The sequence below is a fragment of the Dasypus novemcinctus genome, chromosome 2 (genome assembly GCF_030445035.2).
Source record: "Dasypus novemcinctus isolate mDasNov1 chromosome 2, mDasNov1.1.hap2, whole genome shotgun sequence".
Lineage (NCBI taxonomy): Eukaryota > Metazoa > Chordata > Mammalia > Cingulata > Dasypodidae > Dasypus > Dasypus novemcinctus.
The window spans coordinates 70,196,125-70,216,801 of NC_080674.1; the positions used below are offsets into that span (position 1 = coordinate 70,196,125).

The following is a 20,677-nucleotide window of genomic DNA, read 5'->3' on the forward strand; positions in this document are numbered from 1 at the left end:
GATCCACATTTCATCACTGAGGAAGCTGAGGCTGAGATGTTATGGAATTTGCCCAAGATTAAATTGAACAAAGGCTTGAATCCAGACTTGTCTTTCCTCTATATTATATGGACTCTTTGGGAAAGAGTATGGTAAATAAAAATGGCAAAGTGCAGAACAAAGGTAAATAATTTAGAAAGGAAAACCATGAAAGTCATCATATACGATGGAAAAATATCAAAGGCATTTATATGGATTTTAGAACCTCAACATTTAGCAACTTACAGGAAAAAAATTTAAAACTGAAGACAGATTTGGGAAGTAATGACTGACACTAATAAAAAGTTTCAGGGTAGACTAGAGTATAAGCTAAGAAAAGGGTAGGAAAGGAGAATGGACAACAGATACTTTGCCCAAGAATATTCCATAACAAAAGATTTGGGGGGACGCATGGCCAAGATCACAGAGAATGGGAATATGGACAAATGCAACTAAAATATAGCATTTCTTCAGGCTTGTTAAAGAGGAAGTAGAATTGGAAGAAAAACATGTGCATGATCATATAAGTGGTAAAGTCTAGAAATGTGTTGAAAATTTAGGAAAACGACTTGCTAAAGCAGAGAGAGAAGAGCAGAAGGAAAGATAAGGGAGAGAAGGGAAGGAAAGAGAAGGGAAGAGAAAAGCAAGACATGGGAGGAGGAATAGGCGTGCAATTATTGTGTTTGCAGCAATATTTCTTTGCTAACAAGGGAAATACAAATGTGAACTATCTTTAATCATTTCTAAATGAAACTACAGAGAAGGGTTAAAGAGGTACTTCAGAGAATGGAGGTATATGAATTGAGTAGCCAGGCTAAAATTTTTCCCTCAAGAAAAGGTATCTGAAAGAATACCTTGGTGAATTCCATTGCCTTCCCTTCCTTGCTTTTCTTTGGCTCATTTCCGAGGGACAAGCTAGCAAGTCCCTGTCACAAAGCCCAGTCAATAAAGGATTGACAGAGAATATACACCTGCTACTTTTTCTTTTATAGCTGGGATCAACAATGGCGTTCTGTATTTATCTTGTTTAAAAATGTCCCACATGCAGTCACTATTGGGTAACTGGGGTGGATAAGCCCAGACCCAGACACAGATCCCTCACAGACACTGTCAGATGCAAGCTGCTTTTATGGACTACAGGGTAGTAACTGAGGTTAATTGTCACCAAAAGACACACACCATATGATCTTTTTATATTCATTTAGTGAGATAGTTCCAGCATAGAGATATTTTCCCAGGGGCGCCACAGTGATTTGTTCTTGCCATCTACCCATTCTTTATGGTTATGGGTTATGCACAAGCTAATGAGGCTAATTGTTATTTCTCCAGTGGAATCCCCTTTTACATTTCCCCCAACCTCCTGTCAGAATGTCAAATCCATTGTCGTTTGGTGCTTTGGTTTCTCCACATTTTGTCATCTTCATCATTTAATAGTTAAAAAAATAAAAAGTTACCAGGAATGGAGGTTGGCTGCCATGGCTGCTGCTTTCTGCTCAAAAGAGGGTTTGTTTTTCGAATCATAGAATAAAATGATTTAAGAAAAAGAATCCCCGTGTTCAGGCTCTGCCTTCCAGATTCAAAGCCTTTTACAAGCTGCAATTCATTAAACTCAATAATCATTTGAGGCCAGTGGACTGACCTCTGCAGGGAGAGGGGCCAAGCCCTCCCACCCCACCCTCATTCTCTTTGTGTTCCCAACCACAGGGAGCAGCAGAGGGGTGGGATAATGGGGTGCCGATGGCCCTCAGCCCAGGCCTGCTTTTCCCTCTCCTCGTTGTCAGGGCTCCACGCTCCACTTAGCTATTGGGCGCAAGCTCCGCGTTCTTCCAGGCTGCATTGATCTGCCTTTCACAGGACAGACAGGCTGCCTGCGTTTTTATTGCCTTTAGATGAAAGAAGAATTACCAGGCCAGGGGGCCCAATATAGCTAACTTTTGCTCTATGGGATGGATTCCTCTCTTCCTGACCACTCAAGGGTCTCTTTGGTGCGTGTGTCTCCAATGGACAGAGCCAGGCTGCACCCGTAGCAAGCAGGGATCCTTGTCCCATCATATCCCCTTGCCATAGCAGCCAGATCCAGTTACCACTTGGCAACTCCTCATCCACCAATGCCAAGTGGTTGCATCTCCAAAGGCTGTGGGTGTGGCTGACTGCAGATCTGTGGTATTGGGGTCACTAAAATGACAGGTATGTGGTCTAGTGGGCTCCCAGCTGGGTCATTCCACAGTTTGGCAGTCCTAATTCTTTTCCCTTCTGTTCTTCCTAATGGAATCTATCCAGATCTTTTGTTAGAGAGAGAAAAAATATATTAAGGCACTCACAAGGCCCAACGACAGAACGTGAACTTTCATAAGGCAACACTGAATTAATTTTCATAATTCTTCTTTCTTTCCAGTTGCCTTTGCTCTCCTCAATGCTGCCCAGGAGAAAACAAGTATGGTATCCCTTTAAAACAGCACATTAATAATTATACTATGAGAGGGAAGCAGGTGCTGATTTCCTAAAGATACTATCAACATTCATGTGTTTCATCCACAGAACAATCTTAAAAGCAAAACTATGCCAGGATCTCAATGGTTCAGAGCTCACATGGATGAAAGATGTGTCTATCTCCTTCTTTTCCCTTCTTGGCAGTCTCTACCTCTCTCCACTTCCCTCCAATTCACTACTGCCTACCTGCCGTTTCTCATGGTTTTACCCCATGGCATGTTTTCTCCAGTGCTCTCTTCTCTTCTCCAAAGAGTTGAATCCTGGTACACATTCATGACAATTCTTTTTTTTTTTTTTTTTTTTTACTGCTCTGGCCTAAATGAATCTTTTTTCTCTGGACTCTTAAAATGCTCATACTCATTGATATTTAAAAAGCATGCTTTTAGGAGGGTGTTGGAGTTGTACTCAGATATGACTTCTCTACACATTCCTCTTCTGTCACTTTTACTGAACCTGTGGTTGGCGCTGGGGTTGGTATATGCCCAGGAGACTTGAATCTCGAGCTGTCCATGTGCCAGCTGGGCCTTGGGCCTCAGTGGTATTGCAGCACCTACTGTCTAGTTCATTGGACTTATCCAGGTTAGCCAACAAGAGGGTGAGGAATGTCAATCACCACACCAGGGAACCAAAAGAGTCTACAACTGCAAAAAGGAGAATCCCATCCATCCGCCATGTGGGATCTAAATCCCCTCTCAACTTAGATGTAGAGTGGGCATCGCCATCCCAGGGTCCACAGGATGGAGGAATAAAATATGGATTAGAGGCAGCAGACTTGGCCCAGTGGTTAGGGCATCCATCTACCACATGGGAGGTTCGCGGTTCAAACCCCGGGCCTCCTTGACCCATGTGCAGCTGGCCCATGCGCAGTGCTGATGCACGCAAAGAGTGCCCTGCCATGCAGGGGAGTCCCCTGTGTAGGGGAGCCCCACGCGCAAGGAGTGCGCCCCATAAGGAGAACCGCCCAGCACAAAAGAAAGTGCAGCCTGCCCAGGGATGGCACCGCACACATGGAGAGCTGACACAAGATGATGCAACAAAAAGAAACACAGATTCCCATGCCACTGACAACAACAGAAGCGAACAAAGAAGACGCAGCAAATAGACACAGAGAACAGACAACCCGGGTGGGGGAGGGGGGAAAGGGGAGAGAAATAAATAAATAAATCTTTAAAAAGAAATGGATTAGAGTGTACTTACTTGTACTCCACTATAGAATTATTATGACTCTAGAAATGAAAGAAATTATATCATTGATGTGCAGACAGTGACCTCGGGAGTTGTTGAAGGCAGGCAGGGGGAAAAAGAGGTATGATATTGGGGCATTTTCAGGACTTGGTGTTGTCCTCAGTGATATTGCAGGGACAGATGTGGGACATTATATATCCTGCCCAAAACCCACTGAATGGACAGGGAGAGAGTGTAAACTACAACGTAAACTATAATCCATGCTGTTTATCAGTGCTTCAAAATGTATTCATCAAATCCAATGAATGTACCATACTAATAAAAGAAGTTGTTGGTGTGGGAGGAGTGGGGTATGTAGGGAGTGGTATACATGGGAACTTTTTATATTTTTTAATGTAGCATTTTGTGTGATCTATGTATCTTTTTAAAAAAAGATAATTTAAAAAAATGAAAAAAAAAAACCCAAAAATATGGTTTTAGACCTCAATGGAACATTAGACTCCAACCATCTTTATTTGCAGAGTAGGGGATTGAGTCACTGTGTGCTTAGGTGGCTTGCCCAGCTAGTTTGTAGGATGGTAAAGAGAAAAATCCAAGTTTCCTAACAAGGACTTGCCTCATTACCTCAACCATAGATGACTGCCAGAGGCAGGGATGTCTATAGATCAACAAGGGCACGCTTTGCACATTTAGTTCCCACCCCCCCACACCCCACTCCCCAAAAAAAGCAATCAAGGCAGTTGGGACACTGCTTTCAGTAGAATTCATTTCATTCCACTGTTGAATTCTTGTCTCTGTCTAGAATCTTGACCCTCAACACTTCTTGTTCTCCGTGTCTCTTAGGAAGCTCTGTTACAAGCTCTTGCTTTGCCCTCCTTACTTACCCCCTACCCCACACTTCTCCCCAGTTCTGCATTTTGCTGCTTAAGTTACTATCTGGACCTCTGGACACAGAGAACTCAGGCATGTTCACCAACATATTCAAAGTTAAACTTATCACTTTATAACGATGCTAATTGACACCAATACAAGAATAAAGAAAAACTGTATGGCAAGACTTGGTGATAAGGAGGAAGTCCAGATGATCCGAGTATATCTAAATAATTTCAAAGTCATAGAAAATCCTCAAAAGAAAGAGAAGGAAGAAGGGAGAGAAATTAACGTTTGAAGGCAATCATTTAAAGAACTCACTATCCACTCCCCCCCCTCCCGCCCCCCTGCAAACACACACATAACATGTTCCTGGATCTCCAAAGGTCCATAATCCCAATCTGGAAAACATTGACATAGATGCAATATCTAGAATATTTTTAGAGTCAAAATCATTTCATTCACTCAGTAAATACATATCTAATGCCTCTACTTAGCATCTCTACTTAGCATTAGAGACAAAGACACAAGACAATGGATGACACAGGGGGGACACCTAACCCAGACTGGAAGCAGTGGTGACTAGGATGACTTCTTGGAGTAGGTGACATCTAAGCCAGAATCTAAAAGATGATATAGAACCTGGAGGTTCCCTTCAGTGTACCCCAGGTACCTGCTGTACTATCATTCATCTTTCTGTTTTCTGGAATGCAAAGGATTATTTGATACAGTGTCTCTTTTCTTTGGATAAGGCTGATAAACAATTTCTTTGTGATTCACCATCTTCTAGATTCTATGTGATCCACAAACCTTCTTGGCATTCGCTATGACAACTTCATTCTTTATTCAACTAAATATTCATAATCTACTAACTGCAAGAGGGTAAATTGTTTTTACTTGCAGTATTTTAGGTCAATGCATTTCTGATGACATATTAGGGAAGCACTTTAGTTTCATTAGTAAAATATCTTTAAATCACATTACAGTGGTATACCACATAATTTTGTCAGCTGCTGCTGATTGAAAATAAACATAAGTATGGATATGTAACTGCATGGTGTTCTCTATATATTCTTTGACAATACAACTAATTTATACTCTGAGTTTTATTTTTTGTCCATAGGAATACTGAAAAGCAAAATGTGCAATGGTTTTATTTTAGTTACTCAACTGTAGATGATGTCAGCATTTAACTTAAGGGTGATGATCTGGTTTTCAGAATTATACTAATGTGTTATATGTTATTATGAATCCAGTTTTTAGATTTAGGATAGATTTTATTTAAATTATCCTTACATAAAGAAACATCTCATTGAACACATTAACATGGCATCAAAATCCAAAAATATAGAATTTATTAAAGAATATACAGTATATAATGATAAAGACTTTCACAAATATCTGTTTTTGACAGATAAAGAAGCAAAAAAGCAATTAGAGGGAAGCAGACTTGGCCCAATGGATAGGGCGTCTGCCTACCACAAGGGAGGTACGCAGTTCAAACCTCGGGCCTCCTTGGCCCATGCGCAATGCCGATGCACGCAAGGAGTGCCATGCCACTCAGGGGTGTCCCCCGTGTAGGGGAGCCCCACGCACAAGGAGTGCGCCCCGTAAGGAGAGCCGCCCAGCGCGAAATAAAGCGCAGCCTGTTCAAGAATGGCGCCACACACATGGAGAGCAGACACAACAAGATGACACAACAATAAGAAAGACAGATTCCCAGTGCCGCTGATAAGGATAGAAGCGATCACAGAAGAACACGCAGTGAATGGACACAGAGAGCAGACAACTGGGAGGCGGGGAGGGAAGGAGAGAGAAATAAATAACAAATAATCTTTAAAAAAAAGCAATTAGAGTATTTGATAAATATAATTGATATAGCTCATTATATATTGAATTCTGGCCATCAAAACCAGATATATCTCCTTTATTCTCCATACATGACATGTTTTAGGTCACAGAGAAAATGTCAATAAATTTCCAAAATATGTTTTCCACCATAATGTAAGAAAACTAAATATATTTGTTGTGCTTGTTACAAATTACATCTTTCTTCATTATAGCCAAAACTATAGCTGTATCATTACATTTTATGCATTTGCATTTTAGAATACGGAAGAAGAAAATAGTAGAGTTACATACCAAAATATAAACAATAAAGTAATATGGCATTTTATAATTTGCCATATGGTTAACTTTACTGAAGGTCTTTATTTCTTTTGGCAGCTTTGGTCCACTGTCTACTGTCCTTTACTTTCAATCTGAAAAAGTCCCTTTAGCATTACTTGTAGGGCAGGTTTAATGGCACTGCATTCCTTCAGATTTTAAAAAAAAATTTTAATTTTAATTTTTTTATTTTTAAAAAAGCTTTAGATTCCATAAATGACACATAAAAAATATAGGGGGATTGTACATTAAAGAGGTTGATGTGGGAGGAGTGGGGTGAGGGGAGGTGGGTGGTATATGGGAACCTCTTGTATTTTTTTAAATGTAACATTTTTTGTGATCTATGTATCTTCAAAAAAATACAATTAAAAAATTGATGGGGTGGGGGATGTGGAGTGGGATATATGGAAACCTCATGTTTTTTAATGTAACATTCTGTGTGATCTATTAACTTTAAAATATATAATTTAAAAATAAAATACAAAAGTAAGAAAATATATAGGGGGATTCCCATACACCCAACCCCCATCCCCTCCCCAGCTTTCCCCCTTTAACAACATCTTTCATTACTGTGGCACATTTGTTACAATTGATGAACACATATTGAAGCATTGCTACTAACCATGGTGAATAGTTTACATTATAGTTAACACTTTGCACCACACATTTTTATAGGTTTTGACAAGATGTCTAATGGCCTGTTTCTGTCATTGCAATGTCATTCAGAACAATTCCAATGTCCTCGAAATGCCCCATGTTATGTATATTGTCCCATTTGCCTCCCCTTAGAACCTCTGGTGATCACTGCCTTTATATCATTATAACAAGATCTTCCATTGCTAGAAAAATAATAAGTCTACTTTTGTCCACAGTTGCATTCCCCCCTGTTCATTCCTCAATCTTGAGGATTTTAGGATAGTGATGCAATTCAAAACCTCCCCAAAAACAGAGCTAAAAAATTTAATGAATAAAAATAATAAAATAAAATAATAATAACTAAAAAACAAATAAAATACAAAATAAAAAATAAATAAAAAGCTTTTTTCAATGTGTCTTTCATCACCATAAGATATGTTATCTTGTATGTATAGTGACAACTTCTATATGTCCCACCATTGTCTTTTTTTGCCTGTTTTTCTTTTTTCTTTCTTTGCTTTATTTTCAAAGAAGCTTTAAATTACATCAAAGTCACATAAAAAACATAGGGGTTTCCTCTATATCCCACCTCTTCCTCTTCTCACATTTTCTCCTCTTGATAATATCTTACAAGTATAATTACATTTGTTACAACTGATGAACAAATATTGAAGCATTGATACTAACCATGGTCAATGGTTTACCTTATGGATTACATTTTGTACTGTACACTTTTACAGGTTTTGACAAAATTTATAATGGCCTGTATCCATTATTGCAAGATTATTTCCAATGCCCTTGAACAATTCCAGTGCTCCAAAAATGCTCTATGTTCTATCTATTTTATTCTTCCTTCTCCCTCCCCGCCAGGAGAGAGGTTACCACTAAGTTTCAGTTTTTGAAGAACAAGGTTCATAGTTACATGCATTAATATTGAGGGTTTGACATATTGGTCTCTTTTCTTTTATTAGGCACTGCCTATGTTCTTGAGAGATTCTTGCTTCTGTAATTGAGAACATAGCAGGACTCCCCAGGATGGGAGTTTAATATTTTCTTGTTTATTCTGTGGATCTCCCCAAGAACGTAGGAACCCAGGAAGCCTGAACCCTCACAGATGTCGACAGTCATCTTGCTCCAAATAAACTTTGGTGAGAGAAGTAACTTATGCTTTATGGCCTGGTATCTGTAAGCTCCAACCCCAAATAAATACCCTTTATAAAAACCAACCAATTTCTGGTATTTTGCATCAGCACCCCTTTGACTGATTAATACACCTTAGGTGTGCCTATTCCACATATCACCACACCCCTGACATCCTGTACCAGTAGCCCTCCCCTGCCATATTTGCCAAAAGAATATTCCCATCACTGTAGATTTAACCACAGACCTACACATTCCCAGAGTTCACCTGTTCCTTCCTCCCACTCCCTCCAGTTCCATGGATAGTCCAGCCCAACCCCCTGACCCTCCTCCCTCTCACAGCACCGTCGAGCCCCCTCACATCCCTGAACTATCACCCCTATCCCCTGCCCAACCATTGCCTCCTACTTTATTGTAGTCTTGCCCATAGTGAGCATTGGCTCACCACACTTTACTCCCTTTCTGTCTCTAATTAACCTATCTTCCAGACTAGCTCTGTGTGTCTGTTCAATTTGCTTGAATCATATCAGTGAGGACATGTAATATTTGTCCTTCAGTGACTGGCTTACTTCACTTAACATAGGTCTTCCAGATTCGTCATGTTGTCCCATGTGTTAACACTGCGTTCCTTCTTACAACTGCGTAATGTTCCATTGTGTGTATATACCACAATTTGCATATCCATCAATCTGTTGATGGACAGCTGGGTTCCTTCCAACTTTCGGCAATAGTAAATAATGCCACTATGGACAGTGGTGTGCATATATCTGTTCGTGTCCCTGCTTTCAATTCTTCTGGATCCCAGTAGCAGGATTGCTAGATCATAGGCAGTTCTATAGTTAACTTCCTAAGAAACCGCCAAACTGTCCTCCACCATGGCTACAAATTTCCATCTTTTTTGGATGTGGCTGCACCATTCCACATTCCCACCAGCAGTGGATGTTGGTTCACTCTCCTCCACATCTTCCCCAACACTTGTAATTGTGTATTTTTTTTTAAAGAAAACTAAATATTAAGAATGGAAGTATAAAAAATACAAGGCACCCCTTGATTATTTGAAGATGATTTTTAAAATAACTCTTGAGACAAAGAAAAAAATCAAAACCATTATTAATGAATTCTTAGAAAGTCATGATACTGAGAAAATAATTTTTAAATCTGAATTGTGGAATCAATGTTGTAATCTGATGCATATTTGTAGCATTAAACGCAGTTTTGAAATAAAGAGTGAAAATAAGTGCACTAAGAATTCACTGGATTCATAATAAAGAAAATCAAAATATCAAAATAAAGAAGAAAAAGATTCATTAAAGGAGAAACAAAATTAATAAACTATGAAACTAGAAAAAAATAATAGTAAATAAACATAAAGTCTGGATAAATGTATGATAACTAAAGTAGTATGATATTGGTTCAGATCAATGAAGTTATATAAAGTGCCCAGAAACAGAATACATGTACTTCATATACCAAGTGGCATTTCATATCAGTGAAGGATGACTCTATTATTCAATAAGTGGTGCTGGAAGGGAAGTTAAATTTCCTACCTTACACCATGCATTCCCAAATTACAAAAGGATTAAAGAATTATTTGTAAAATTTAAAAACCATTTCAAAAAGTTAGAAAAAAAGATGGAAATTTGTATAATCCTACAGTGGAAATGACCTCCCTAAATAACATCAAGTATAGACACTCTACAGTAAAAAAGTTTAATACATTTGATTATATGACATTTAAGTAAGTTTAAACTGAAATAAAAAGGAAGTGACAAATTAGATAAGTATTAGCAATACATAAAACAAGTAGATGATACCCTAATATAAAAATAGCTCTCATAAAACAATTAAAATTGGTGATATGTATGTAAATATTTCATTAATAAATATATTAGATATTCAAATCACACTAATAACCAAAAAGATTCAAACTAAATTAGTGAGATAGAACTTTATGTTTCTCAATTTAATAAAGATTAAAAGGGTCTATCCAATGTTAGACTAAAACAAAAAGATATATTCTCATATACTACTGGTAGAAATATAATTTATAACAATCCTTCTGGAGAGCATAACAAATTTTAATGTACATATTCCATGTCTAGAAATGTATTTTAAGGAAATAATTAAGATGGTGAGCAAAGATTTATGTGTAATATTTATACTAAGGAATAATTAGAGACAATTTAAATGTCCAACAATAGAAGTTTGGAGTAAATTATGGTATATTAAAAAATGAAATAATATTCAGCTATTAAAATCATTTTGCAGAAAAATATATAAGACTAAGTGAAAGAAGTAGGAAAAAACGCAGTATGATTCTGCCTTTAGTTAAAAGAATATATACAAACATATAATAGATAATCTCTATATGTATATGAAAAAAAGACCAGAAGAATTTACCCCAAAACATTAGCACATTGACAACACCTATTTCTGTCAGGATGATTTTTGTTTTTCTATTGGTGATTTTTGTATTCTGTATGTTTTCTGTAGGAAGCATGGATTTATTTTCATTATCAAGGAAAAAATCCACTATTTTAAAAAAATGTTTTGAGTCCTTTAATGACGGGTACTAAATGGTTTTTCCCTCCAAAAATTACTGGTAATAAGTTTGGCTTCAAGCCAAAGCCAGGTCTACTCAGGTTTCCTTGTCTTTACCCCATCCCTACCCATCAAACCAACTTCCTTGCCCTACATCTTCAAAGCGCTCTTCTGGTATACTTTTTTCTTTTTCTTTTAAAAAAATTTTTTTGTGTGTGCGAGTGTGTTTTCTTTTCCCCTGCACATTTTTGTTTTAGTTTGATGAAGAGTTCTGGAAGCAATATACCAAAACATGTTGGCTTTTATATTGGGAATTTATTAGGTGGAAGGCTAATGTTTCCAAGGTCAGGAAAGTGTCCAAATCAAGGCATCATCAGAGATGCTATTTCGCCATAGGTCAGCTGCTGGCAATTGTGGACTCCTACCATGTGTCAAGGCACATGGAGGCATCTGATTGTCTGTATCTCTGTCTTCTCCTCCAGGCTTACTTTCTCCCTGAGCTTAGCTGTGGGCATTCAGGCATAAAGCTCAGCTCTCCCCTCTCCCCTGGGACTCCTTTCTTTCAGCTTCTTGGGGTACTCTTTCTGAATCTCTGTGCTCTGCTGACTCCAGCCTCTGGCTTCCAGGACCTCTCTCTCAGCCTCTTGGGGTTTCTCTGTCTCTACTGCTTTTTATCCTGTGTGTCTCTGTGTCTAGGACCAAGACCAGCCCTGGGCCATGCCTTACTGAAGTAATCCAATCAAAGCCCCCCAGCTGAATTCAATCTGATCAAAAGGTCCTCCACCCACATGAATGGATTAGCATCAAGAACACATTCTTTTCTGGGATTGACAAAAAGCTTCAAACTGTCATAAATTTGTACACAAAGAGCTCTTCCTTTGGGCTTTTTCCTGGCTTCTTGGAAAAAGGAGGAGGGCAGTGACATCATACCCCGGCCTTGGGGTGGGACAGCAGTTCCAACCCATGATCAGGGTCCCTGCAGGCACCCTGCCTCCACAGCAGAGCACTCGCCCCTGCAGGACCCTCCTGAATTCCAGCCAGCCCCAAGATAGTGGAAACTTTGAAGCCTCCATGGAAAGTCAGGATTTTAGTTCCCTAGGCTGCCCATTCAAGTACCATGAAATGAGTTGAATTGAAAATGGGAATTTATTTGTTTATTCTTTGAGGCAGAGAAATAGTCCAAATGAAGGCATCATGAAAGTAATGCTTTCTTCCCAAAAACGGTGGTGCTCTGGGGCTGGCTGCCAGCGATCCTTGGTTCCTCTCTCATTTGACAAGGTACATGGTGGCATCCCCTAGTCTCTGCCATCTGTTATGGGTTCCTTTGATGTTGCTTCTTGCTTCCAGTGGCTTTCTCTCTCTTATGACTGAACTCATTCTGCTTATAAAGGACTCCAGTAATAGGATTAAGACCCATCCTGATTGGGCTGGGCCACACACATCTTAACTGAAGTATCCTCATCAAAAGGTCCTACTTACAATGGGTTCATACCTACAGGAATGGATTAAATTTAAGAACATGTTTTTCTGGGGTACATCCAACTCCAAACCACTGCAGTTAGCCAAGCTGAGAGCCCAGCATGGTTTGAACAAAATGTCCGAGCCACAGAGCGGAGGCAGCCTGTGCTGTGGTTGTCACTATCCATGTGTCCAGGACTGACAACAGAGCCCCATGGAATGGCAGTAACTAAGTAAGCTGTCCGAGGCCAGCCTGGGGTGAGTGTCCACAACAATATAAGAGTCTCACTGCTACTACTGAGACCTGGGAGGGCCCATGAGAAATGAAATGGTGGGCAGCTTTTGAGGAAAGGGTAGCTAATCTAGGAGGAGACCATGAGTGTTGAAGGGTCCCCTGGAGGGCTCTGGGTCAGAGGGGAGAAGGGGGTAACAAAAATAGGGAGCATCTAAAACAGGCCAAGGGATTTGGAGATACCATCTCACACATTTTTTTCTTAGGTTGGCTCTTCCTGTCTTCAGCTTGCCTTGATGCTATTGTATATGGGGAGAAAAGCAATAAGGCTTAGGACAGTGGTCCTCAGTTAAGACTCAACAAATTCCTGTTCTGTACTCACGTTGGTATTTGCTTGGTTATTTAGAATATTTGAATAGAAAATCCATATGGGTTTAACGTTCTGAAAGGTCAATTCATTTCTACATGTTTAGATCCAAAGCTTATGCCTGAGTGGCATGCACTGAACTGTGACTTGTATAAGGCCTTTCTGCTTCCCTCACCATTTATCAGAATTTGCCTGTCCAACAGCCTAGCACTTCTGAGAGCCTCCTTCTTCAGGGAATGGAGGACAGATAGTGGGTTAGCATGACAGGAAAGTCAATATTATTGGATACCACCAGGTGGATAATAGAGGCTGGTTCTGTTTTTTCTACAATAATGATGCACACTGCTGACATTCATTGTTATGTGCTCCTGATTCTAGAAGTCATAATATTTTCATTTAATCCAGAGGATTTTAGAAAGGACTTGGAGAGTGGTAGGACATTTTAAATCCATAATGTTTGGTGATACAGAATTTGCTCAACCTACAGGTAAGGAAGTTTCCACACTAATTATAGCTTATCTGTCTCGTCTAACTTTCATCTTCTCAGGCTGCTCCAAGAAGGTACATGATAAGCCATGGCCATGTCTTCTCAATGTGACTGTAGAAAAATCCCTTTTATTCTGTATAGTCAACTTCTGTTGCTTCATTGAGCTTCTCTTCATGTAAGTCTAAGAGAAGCTGAGAAAACAGTATTCCCTTCAAGGAAGTAAAAACTCACATTTTGCAATGTACAGTTTAGGGAAGGGATCTTCATATTAATGAACTTCAATAATATCCAAATATCTTTCTTGTCCCTGGTATTTTGCGCTTAATTACCACTCATAAACCAGGCTTGCTGTATTATTGTCATTTTAGCAGTACTTGTGTTGTTTGAATATTTAAAAAGGATCGTAGAGGCTGGTTTTGACTGTGTCTAGAACAATGACAGATCTGACTTATTGTATCTTAGAATAAGAATGAAAACGATGGGAAGGAAGAAAAACTAGGAGCCAAAGTCTCAACAAATTACTCTCATTTATAAAGGTGGCTTTGTTTTTTGCCTTTTTTTCCTAGGAAAACAGGGAGTAGATTCCCACCCCCCGCCCCCCCCCCCCAAATCATAGTATTTTAGAGACATCTGCATTAAAAATTTAGCAGAAGCTCTCATTAACTTGACTCTAAGTTTCTATTATCTGATGAGTTGGGCAGGCAAGCAACAACATTTTTCCTAACCAGCCCCCTGGCTCAGCTCTCCCATCCCTTGCCCCGCTCTGGAGAGCTCCCCAGGATTTTATTTGTTTTGACCTTTCACTAGAAGCAGTGGGGCTTCTTTTCATGAGAGCCACGGAAAGTCCCAATGACAGCTCTGGTTCTGGGTTCTCATTTCACATAAGTTATTTCTAGATCACCTCATTTCTGTTTTGGGGGAGGAGTTATTAAAAAAAATAGCCAATGTCTTATGCTCAATTGCACTGATTCCTTTTAGACAATCATAATTTGTATAATCACTATTCAGTACAACTAATGGCATAAGGATAGATATACAGATCAATGGATCCAAATTGAGAGTTCATAAATAAAACTTTATATTTATCATCAATTGATTTCCACAGCGTTGTCAAGGCAATTCAATAGGGAAAGAACAGTATTTTCAACAAATGGTGCTGGGGAAAAAATTGCATATCCACATGCAAAAAGGTAAATTTAAATTATTACTTCACACACAATACAAAAAAAAACTAATTTAAAATAGACCAGAGAGCTAAATGTAAAAGCTAAAATAGAAAACTTTTAGAAGAAAACAGGATCAAGATCTTGGGTTAAACAAAGATTTCCCAGCTACAAACATAAAGCACAATACAGAAAAAGGAAAATAATGGGCTTCATAAAAATCCAGAACTTTTGCATCTCAAAAGACATCTTAAGAAAATGAAAACAGAGATTCCTAAAGATAATATGGTACTATGAACACTTAACCTATATAATTTTCTTTTCTTTCTTTTATTTTGCCATATAATGCTGATGTGTGTAGTAAGTTTAAGTTTTAATATTTCCCTTTTTTAATAGGGTATCAATGAAATAGTAAGCTTTGCTTGGTAGTCTCTAAAACAGGACTTTAATGTCCCACAATTATTATAATGATGAGTAAAATATTTTAGGAGTAAAGGGAATAGCACATGTTGAGGGGTTGAGATAGACAAAACTTCATCCTTTCTTACACATGAAATTATCTTATTGGTTCTTGTACTATTGTGTTAAAAAATTTGAGGCATTAAAAAAAATTAAATGAAATAGATATCTGCTAGGTTCTCAATACTCCTGAATACTTGAAAAGTGTTATGAACATAAAGGGAGAATTGGATTGTCTTCCTCCCAACCACACAATGGTGTATTATGTGACTGTCATGAGGTAGTATAGTACTTGTCTTGCCTGAAGCCTATTTCTCAATCTGTCAAATGGGCTAATGTTTGCTCACACTTTCTGTGCATTGTAACACATGGCATGAATCAAGTATTAAGTGGTTTGGGTTTGCTATTATCTCAGCTTGAGTAGTTGTAGTAAAAGTTGTTCCAAATATAGCTTTATAAGATTTTATTAAACGTGTCTTAAATTTGAGAAAAACACTTTTACTTCAGTAACAGAATGCATAAATTTCTGAATATATCAGCTGCCGTATAAAAAGGGCTGCTTTTAAATTGCAGTAGGTATTATTAGAATAATTACTTCACGGATTTTAGGATGAAATGTTAGCGTAACATATAAAGAAAAAACAAGTGAATACCAAGAACATAGACTTACAGAAAAATTTGCTAGTCTTTATAATGTTTCTAAACATGATTTTTCATGGAACATTATGAAATGTTTGGGTGGCTGAAATATCCAGAATTGACTGGATGATATAGGAAGCATTTTCCTTTTGCTAGTGATCAGATGGCATTTTGGAATATTGTGAAGGAAGCTTGGCTGTCGTTTCTGGCTCCTTCTCTGTAGGGATTTGTATAGTTTAAAGTCATCACCATAGTTTATACTCTTTGGAAATTATTAGTTGGAGAAGAGATGTTTTTCTTCCGTTTCATCAATCTTGTCTAAAGATATATTCACTTTAAACAGACTTTTTGGTTGAATTAATCCTTAAGTGAGTCTTAGGTTAAATCAATTCTATGAATGTCAGTTGTTTTAATCTTTTAATCCATTCAGAATTTCTTTGTACAATAAATTTGCATGTATTGTTTTCTTTTTCTGGAAACTCCTCTCACCTACTGCAGCATTCTTCCCTTTCCCAAATTTTGTGGTTATCTACCACGGTCACTACAGAATGTATTGATTTACTACATTAATTTATTTTTTACTAGTAGTTTTAATTTATTACAGATCAATTTATTTTTTACTAGTAGTTTCCTTATGTATTTCAGAATTCATAGAAAGATATTTTCAATACTAAGGAAAGTGGCCTTTAGTTAATAAGAAGTATTAAGAATATCCATTTAAAATAACTGTTCCTGGTCAAGTGATTTTTGACTAGCCTGTCAAACTCACACAGCTTGGGCAGAACAATTCATTCAAAAAATGGTGCTGAAAGAATTGGACATACATAGCTGAAAGAAGGAAAGAGGACCCCTATCTCACACCTTATCCAAAAACTAACTCAAAATGTATCAAAAAACTAAAAATAAAAGCAAGAACCATAAACCTTCTACAAGAAATTATTGGAAAATATCTTTAAGACCTGGTGGTAAGTGGTGGATTCTTAAAGGAGATGAGAGAATGACTGAATAGACTACTGATGTTTAATGTAAGTAGAAGTTTTAATTAACTTTACTGTAAAATTGTGGAAATGTATAGAGTGGATGGTAACACACAGTGAGTAACAGCTAGTTTATAAATGGGGATGTGACTAAAACTGGTAGTCTAGTTATGTAAATGCCAGTTGACAGAATGCTCGAGAATAATCTAGGAACTGGATAGCACAGTAAACCAAGAGGTGGGTGAGAAATGTGGCTGATGGTACAGATGCAAGAGTGTCCTTTGTTAGCTAGAACAAATGTATATCACTACTGCAGGGTGTTGGGAATGTGGAGAAGCATGGGAAAAATACAGCTGGAGTGACCTATGGACTGTGGTTAGTAGTAATAATATAATATTCTTGCATGTATGCGAAAGTTGTCCTGTGTTGGTACTGAGGCAGCATGGAAAATGTAAACCAAATGTACACTATGGACATGGCAATAATCAGATGATATTATTCTGTCAGTAGCAAATGGCTCACCACATTGTAGTGTGTTGATGGAGGGGTATTGTTTGGAAACTCTGCACATGTGCATGATTATGTTATAAGTTTACAACTTCTGTCATAAAAAAATATATTTAAAAAATAATAATAGGGTGGGTTGGGGGGAAAACACACCAAATGTAAGAAAAGAACTATGCTTAGTAGTAAGATTTGGACAGTGTTATTTCATAGTTTGTAACAAACGTCTCATGACAATGCAAGGTGTTGGTGGAGGGTTGATGTATAGGACCACTGTATAACGTTATGCATGTTTGCTTTGTAAGTTAACAACTTTTACTAAACACTTGTTTATGTATGTTAATATATAAATGATATAAAAATAATAATCAGATTGGTTAGGGGAAAAATACTTTAGTAGTAATATTTTGACAATGCTCTTTAATTATTAGTTAAAAAGGTTTAAAAACAATGCAAGTTATTGGTGGTAGGGTGAGATGTTATAAATGTTTGTTTGATGTTATATATGTTTGTTTTGTGAGTTCATAACTATTATACATTTATTGTTTAAAAAAAAACAATAAATATATAATAGTTAGAGTGCCTACAACTGAATGCAGGAGGATTGCATCCACCATCCATGTGGAATCTAGCCCCCTTTGATATAGATGTGGAGTGGACACAACCCATTACTGATATTCTACTCATGAACTATTGTGATTAGTAATTGAAGAAAATGTGGCATTGGTGTGGAGAAAGTGGCCATGGTGACTGCTGGGGTGGGGAATGGGAGGAAGAGATGAGATGTGGAGGTGTTTTCGGGACTTGGAGTTGTCCTGGGTGATGCTGCAGGGACAGTTACCGGACATTGTATGTCCTCCCATGGCTCACTGGGTGGACTGTGGGAGAGTGTGGGCTATGGTGTGGACCACTGACTATGAGGTGCAGCGGTGCTCAGAGATGTATTCACCAAATGCAATGAATGTCTCATGGTGATGGAGGAGATTGTTGCTATGGGGGGAGGAGTGGGGTGAGGGGGGTGGGGGGTATATGGGGACCTCATATTTTTTTAATGTAATATTAAAAAAATAAAAAAATAAAAAAATAAAATAACTGTTCCTTTTTATTGCAATTTAACTAGTAAAGTCAGGCATTAAAATTAGTATATTAAAAAAATTAATTGATTTTAAAGGATATTTAAATTGCCTATGTAATTATATCTAAAAGTGAGGAAGGCCATTATGTAATAGGAATCAAATTTAAATTTTAGAAATAAATTTATATATGTGAAGATTTTCAATTTCTATTTCTTTTGTTTGTGAGAAGTTATATTTGTGAAATTGTAGTAATTTTGTGAAAATTAATAAATTACTCTGGAATTATTTTAAAAAAAGAAAATGAAAAGATAAGCTGCAAACTGGGATAAAATACTTGTAAATAACCTATTTGATAAAGGACTTGTATCCAGAATATACAAAAAAATTCTTACAAACCTTTTTTTTTTAATTAAAATTATTTATTTTTACAAATTAGATTAAAAAAATATGAGGTCCCAATCAACCCCACCGCCCCCACCCCCCACTCCCCCCACAGCAACACTCTCTCCCATCATAAAAATATGGAACGCTTCACGAATTTACGTGTCATCCTTGCGCAGGGGCATGCTAATCTTCTCTGTATCGTTCCAATTTTAGTATATGTGCTGCCGAAGCGAGCACCTTACAAACCTTTAATAAAACAAACAACCCAATTTTAAAATGGCAAAACATTTGAATAAATATTTCATCAAAGAAGATAAATATTTCATCAAAGAAGAATGACTAATAAACACATAAAAAGATGTCAGCATCATCAGTTACTAGGGAAATGCAAATTAAAACCACAGTGAGGTAGCATTTCAAACCACTAGAGTGGTTATAATTAAAAAGATAATAACAAATGTCCATTTGAGGAGAAATAGGAACACTCACAGAGTGCTGGTGGGAATGTTAAATGGTATAGCCACTATTGAGAAAATGTTTGACAATTTCATAAAAAGTTCTGTGTTCTTGAAAACATAAATTCACTCCTAAAGATCTACCCAAGAGAAATGACAATGTATGTCGACACAAATTTTTTTCACACTTTTATTATGACTTATTTATTTAGAATAAATTCCTAAACCTGAGATTACTGGGTCCAAATTTATAGTCACCTCAATTTATAAATGTCTTTTTATTAGAGAAGTTGTAAGCTTACAGAAAAATCAAGTGTAAAATACAGTGCTCTCCATAGTCCACCCTGTTATTAACACCATGCCATAACATGGTTCATTTCTTGCAATTGAGTAAAGAACATTTTAATGATTGTATTGTTAACTATAGCATATGGTTTACTTTAGGGTTCACTGCTTGTGTTATATAGTTCTATGTATATATTTTTATTTTATTCTAGTAAAATATATACAACTCTGAACCTCCCCTTTTAACAACATTAATATATACATTTCAGTACCAATAATCATGTTTATAATGTCATGCTACTAACACCACACTCCATCACCCAAACCCCTCCACCATGCCTAACAGAAACTCTGTTCATTTTAAGCATTGACTCCACCCTACCTCAACCCATGGTAACTGATAGTCTAGATTCTGACTCAATGAGTTTGCTTATTCTAATTATGTCATATGAGGGAGATCATATAATATTTGTCCTTTTGTATCATCTTTCACTCAACATGATGTATTCAAGGTTCATCGATGTTGTCACATGCATCACAAGGAACTCCATTCCTTTTTTAGGGCTGAATAATATTCCATTGTATGTATATACCACATTTTATTTATCCATTCTTCTGTTGATGGGCACTTGAATTCTTTCCCTCTTTTGGTAATTGTGAATAATGCTGTTATGACCATCAACATACAAATATCTGTTCAAGCCCCTGCTTTCAAATCTTCTGGGTGTATACTTAATAGCAAGTGGGATTGCCAGCTCCTATGGTAATTTTATACTTAGCTTCTTAAGGAACTGCCAAACTGTCTTTCACAGAAGCTGCAATATTTTACATTCCCACCAACAATGAGTGTTCCTATTTCTTCACATCCTCTCCAACACTTGTAGTTTTCCAGTGTTTGTTTGTTTGTTTTGTTTTGTTTTGATTTTTTTAAAAAAATTTTTGTGGTTTATTTTTTTCAGTTTTTTTATTGTATTTTTTTTTGAAGATTCATAGATCACAAAAAATGTTACATTAAAAAATATAAAAGGTTCCACATACCCCATACCCCACCCCATCCCACTCCCCCCATATCAACAACCTCTTTCATCATTGTGGCACATTCATTGCATTTGGTGAATATATTTTGGAGCAGTACTGTATGCATG

The 20,677-nt window shown here is 37.4% G+C and overlaps 1 non-coding gene across 1 annotated transcript; it reads right to left on the reverse strand.

Annotated features, from left to right (window-relative positions):
* Positions 1-18,923: 18,923 nt before the first annotated feature.
* LOC111765870 (U6 spliceosomal RNA) lies at positions 18,924-19,029 on the reverse strand. Its single transcript, XR_002798091.1, has one exon. It is a non-coding gene; the product is annotated as a U6 spliceosomal RNA (small nuclear RNA).
* Positions 19,030-20,677: the final 1,648 nt, after the last annotated feature.